General features: G+C 37.2%; 1 pseudogene; it reads left to right on the top strand.

The window, feature by feature from the left end:
• Positions 1-4,371: 4,371 nt before the first annotated feature.
• On the top strand, positions 4,372-5,261 carry LOC100425373 (tRNA methyltransferase 10 homolog B-like; annotated as a pseudogene).
• Positions 5,262-5,745: the final 484 nt, after the last annotated feature.

Here is a 5,745-nt window from a genome sequence, read left to right on the forward strand (position 1 = left end):
ACAGTCCTCTTTATCCTTAAACTAGCCAGATATGGTTTCTCTTACTGCCAGGCTGTGAATTCTGTGAATGTAATTTGAGAATTCCTTCTCATTATCCACCTGTTATAAACCTGTTTAACACCCTGGTATTTTTGGAAGCATAATGGAAAAGATACTCATTAGTCTATAGATTTATCTTTTAAAATTTTTGATGTTTGGTAGACTCTTTCAAAAAAGCTTCCATATTGATAATTATTTAATTAAAACAAGTCGACGTAAGCCTAGAACCTATGTCTGTGACCATTGCGTCTCTTTTACTCCACTCAGCTTAGACAAACTCATCCCTTTGGAACGCTATGAGAGGACATTCTGTCCTTTGTTAAGGGACTTGACCAATCGCAATTATATTATTATGCCTACGTCTGTTGAAAAATTCCAGAGAAGGTTAGAAAGAAGCATATGGGATTTTGGCTTGAATCAGATTAAATCAGTTTGTAATGAAAATGCAAAGATAGTTTGAGCAGTGAACTAAATGTCACAACTATGAAAAGCATCGATTTTACTACAAACTTTTTTTCTTCTTTGAATGTCCTATATATCGTGTGTTCAGTAGTGTTCTTGTTAGTGTGAATGAAGCTATTGGTACTGTAAACATAACTTCTGTTACGTGATGTCTAGCTCATTTGAGTTATACTAGTATACTACATCAATTTCTTATCTATTGTCTTGTATTTTTATTGATACATCATAGTTGTGCATATTTTGGGGTGCTTGTGATATTTTGATACATATATACAATGTATAATAATCAAGTCAGGGTAATTGGAATATCCATCACCTCAAATATTTATCTTTTATTTGTGTTGAGAATATTAAAATTCTTCTAGCTATTTTGAAATATATATAATATACTTATATATTATATATAAATAAGGTATATATATCATATAAAAGATATATATTGAAATATGTAGTATACCTTATGTATGTCTTATATATGATATATATTGAAATATATAGTAATTACAATTATAGTTAATGATAATTTATTATTATTGTTCATTATTGTATTATCGAATATTAGAATCTATTTCTTCTCTCTAACTGTATTTTTATGCCCATTAACCAACTTTTCTTCATCCTCCTATTTTTTAACTATCCTTATTATGCATGTTTCTCACTCAGTTTGGGTTCTATGGTCATCAACTCTATGATACCCTCGCCAGAATTATTAATTTTCTGCTACTCCTTTCTTTTCCCACATTACTGCAATAAATCCTCAAGACTGAATTCAAGAACTCCCTTCCCTGTTTGAACATATAGGCTACTGAACAGTGCAGAAGTAAGTCTGTATAACTACCAACTAAAACTACTGCAAACAGAGTTTTCAAGTCCAGCGGAGCCCTCAGTGTTGCTTGGCAATTTTTTTCACTAAATGTGGGTTAACAGCCTCAACCTTTTCTCTTTTAGTAGATTACTTTGCCTCAGTTTTCATAGACAAAATAGAGACCATCAGATATTAGCAATTTCTCTTCCCTACATTATAAAACTTCCCATGGTAGTATCCATCCTTCTTTTCTGTCTAAGGGAAAATGAGTCAATATTTATCAGCTGCGTGCTTTTTGTATCTCCAGCCTAACCCAAACTCTTGAACTACACTCCTATTTCTTATTACCTATTAAACATCTCTACTGGGTATCCAATACACTTTTCAAACTTCACTGATTGAAGTTGTCCCATCATCTTCCCCATGCCAGGTAATGGCAAGTCGCATCCTTGCAGCTCTTTAGGCTACACACTTTGGAGTTATCCTTGCCAGCCAAGTCATTAGCATTTCTTGTTTGGACTATATCAATAACCTCCTAATTTATCCTCTTTCTCCCACAACATTGTGCACCTGCAATCTATTCTCAACATAGTATCTGGAGTTATTCTGCTAAAAATGTAAATCAGATTATATTTTCTGCCCCAAACTATCTATGTGTTCTCATTTCATGCCAAGCAAAAGCCAAAGTATTTGCAATGGCCTTTAAAGCTCCATACCATTGGGTTCACCATTGCCTCTTTGACCTCATGGCCCACTATTCTCCTCACTCGTTCATCTCTTTGTCCCTTGACTACAGTGGCCTTGCTCGGCCTTGGGCCTTTGCATTTGTTGTTCCCTTTGCCTGGAATGGTCTTCTCCATGATATTTGCCTGGCTTTCCCTTTACTTACTTTGGATTGTTGCTTGAATGTTTTCTTTTCTTTTTTTCTTTTCTTTTTTTTTTTGAGACGGAGTCTTGCTCTGTAGCCCGGGCTGGAGTGCAGTGGCCGGATCTCAGCTCACTGCAAGCTCCGCCTCCCGGGTTTACGCCATTCTCCTGCCTCAGCCTCCCGAGTAGCTGGGACTACAGGCGCCGCCACCTCGCCCGGCTAGTTTTTTGTATTTTTAGTAGAGAAGGGGTTTCACGGTGTTAGCCAGGATGGTCTCGATCCCCTGACCTCGTGATCCGCCCGTCTCGGCCTCCCAAAGTGCTGGGATTACAGGCTTGAGCCACCGCGCCCGGCCGTTGCTTGAATGTTTTCTTATCATTAAAAATAAAAAGGCATTCCTTTTTATTTTTATTTTTATTATCTTTTAGATGAAGTCTCGCTCTTGTCCCTCAGGCTGGAGTGCAATGGCCTGATCTCAGCTCACTGCAACCTCCGCCTCCCGGGTTCAAGCAATTCTCCTGCCTCAGCCTCCCAAGCAGCTGGGATTATAGGCACCTGCCACCACACCCAGCTAATTTTTGTATTTTTAGTAGAGATGGGGTTTCACCATATTAGGCAGGCTGGTCTCAAACTCCTGACCTCAGGTGATCCACCCACCTCGGTCACCCAAAGTGTTGGGATTACAGGCGTGAGCCACCATGCCTGTCCTCATTGAGGCATTCTAATCACTTTATTTAAAATTGCTTGATACTCTACATTGTTTTCTATTTCCCTTTTATGTCTTAATCTTCTCCATAGTGCTTACTACCATCTAACATTCTGTATATTCATTTTGTTTGCCTCCTCTGACTAGAATGCAAATCCATAAAAATGGGATTTAAAAAAATGTACCACTATACTTTCCAGTGGCTATGACATTGCTGGAATATAGTAGAACTTCAGTAACGAATTTTGAAATGAATGAATCTTTTTTTCCTTGCTAAAGAACTTTGTTTACACACTGAATCCAACTTTACTGCCCTCTTTAGGAACTGATTCATCAGTTATTCTCAGAATTTCCTGTGTTTCTCCTTTCTTTCATCTTAATATAGTCTTTAGGCTATAACTGTAATTAACAATCACTAATCTCTTTAAAAATATCTTCCCTGTGGTTTCCAGTTTAGGCTAATTTTCTATGAAAATTACAGTAAAGAAACACAAGATGGAATGAATGCCTAGGAAAGATAGGAGGCTGGAAGACAAAATTAGATTTTAAAAAATATCTGGAAATTGGAAAGAGGATGGGAGCAAGATGAAGGATGAGACAGAGTAGAGTAGAGGCAGCTATAGCTCAGAATATATGGAAGGGAGCTTTGAGGTGTGTGTGTGTGTGTGTGTGTGTGTGTATATGTGTATGTGTGGTTGGGACCATTGTCAGCTCATCTTCCTGGTGGTGCCTAGAGAATATTTGGACACCCCGTTGACAGGGAGAAAGAGCTGTAATGAGAAGTAAAGTTAAAAGGAGGAGAGTTATTTTTTTGATATATGTGTATGTATTGCATCAGTCTGTTCGCCCATTTCCTCTCCCCATTGTTACACACAGAACTGTTCACTGGTGAGTTAGAATGCTGAGATTACAAGGGCTTCTTTATACATCCAATGTTACAGCCATGTGTTGCTAAAAAAAATCCTAGCGCAAAAGTCGATATATTTTCTGACACTGTACTAACTACTTAAAATCATGCCACATTTCAGTCTTCTTCATATTTAGGTCTTGACTTTTATGTACAGTTGTTTTTGTTAGATTTTTATAATTGGATTTCTGCTAGAGAGAAAAAACACATTTTTTACTCACATTAACTCTTTCAATTTCACAACAAATCTAAGAAAAATGCAACAACTGGAAAATTAAAACAACTGGAAACATTAAAAGTATCCATCAATATATACAAATATTGATTAAGTAAATTATAGTGTAATCTTACTATATATCATGCAACCTTTAAAAGAAAGGGAAGTAGATGTGTGTGTCCTGACATGGAAAAAGGTTGAAGACACGTTTTCAATTGAAAAAAGCAAAGTGCATGATGGGATCCATGGACTAGGCACATGGACTGTGAATTAGAAGGGAGTGCTTAGAGCACAGTCACCTGAAATATCTGAAATATCTGAATACCTGAAATACTGAAAGTTTCCAGTTTCTGCAGATTGATGCAGAATGCAAATGCCAGGAGGGAGAGACCCTGACCACCAGGGTGCAGGATGGTGCTCATTCTCAAACAATTTGGTGTTTTGGATATCATAAGAAAAATGTTCAGGGAAAACAGAGACACTGGAGAAAGATAGTTGCAGTAAAGAAGAGTAAAAGAAAATAAGAAAAAGAAAGAAGAAAAGCCAATTGTGCAGAAAATCCAGGAATCTGCCCCCAACACAGCAAATATTTTCTGAGATCTCTAAGCAAAGAGATTCTTTTGGAAGACAAACACTCAGGACAAAGGCTGTGTATCGATTTGAGTATGACCTACCACATATCAAAGAAGGAATTGAGTAGACTGGCTGGACAGATATGAAGGTTGTATGGTTCAAACGAAATCTAATAGGCCAATTTGGATCTGCCTGACTGGATTCTCGGTAGACAGTGCCCTGTGTGAAGAGTGAAGATGAATTTTCTAGCGACTTACTAGACATAAAAGAAGACTTCTTTTAGTTTATTTCCTCTGGAAACCCTTGTGTTTCCAACTCCTAACTCAGAATACACTCTTGAAGATGTTGATATAAACAAAGTTTGTATCTTTGATGGACTTGTAGATGAAAGCATTCAGAAGAAGATGACATTTTGAAAGGCCCAGGAATACTCTTTCAAGACAGCCCACTTGTCTGTCATTCCAGGGATACATGATCAGACACCAACATAGAAATAACTATCATTTAGGGATGGTGGCCATCAATCAGGTATTTGATATTCTGTCCACTTATTTTGAGACTCCTAACTGGCCTAAAGCATTGAAGAAGGGAATTTCTTCCAGAAAAGTTATATTCTTCAGAGCACAGCTGCAGAACAAAGCACTGGAGGCCCTGACCAAAGAGCAGGGCAGAGGGTGGCAGTGACCCACACTTGCCTTTACTTGACGTCTTCTTGGACCTTCACAATAAGCTACTAATGACAGGGACCGCATTTTGTACTCTTTTGTACCCTCCCATACTTCCTGGCTCACAGGACATACCCATATTTATATTAAGTAAAAACACGTAACAAGGAATTAGCCCCAAACCACATGGCTTTGGATGTGTTTTAATGCATTTTTTGTACATATATCATTATCTGTGAAACACCTACTCTTTAGAGATTGTTCAAATAATAAATATTGTTGTATAAAAATTAATTATCATTATAGAAGAAAAAAAGCAAAGCACAGCACAGTGCATAAAGATGATACATTTACTCTGTGTGCTTTTTAAAAGAAGTATATCAATGGATACATCTATTTTGGTTATGTGCAAATATTCTTTTTCTTAAGATGAATTACACAAATTGGGATTGATAACTACCTTTGGGATAGGTGAGAAGCAGGGAGGCTTTTGCTATTTATTT

The sequence above is a fragment of the Macaca mulatta genome, chromosome 8 (assembly GCF_049350105.2).
Source record: "Macaca mulatta isolate MMU2019108-1 chromosome 8, T2T-MMU8v2.0, whole genome shotgun sequence".
NCBI classification, from domain to species: domain Eukaryota; kingdom Metazoa; phylum Chordata; class Mammalia; order Primates; family Cercopithecidae; genus Macaca; species Macaca mulatta.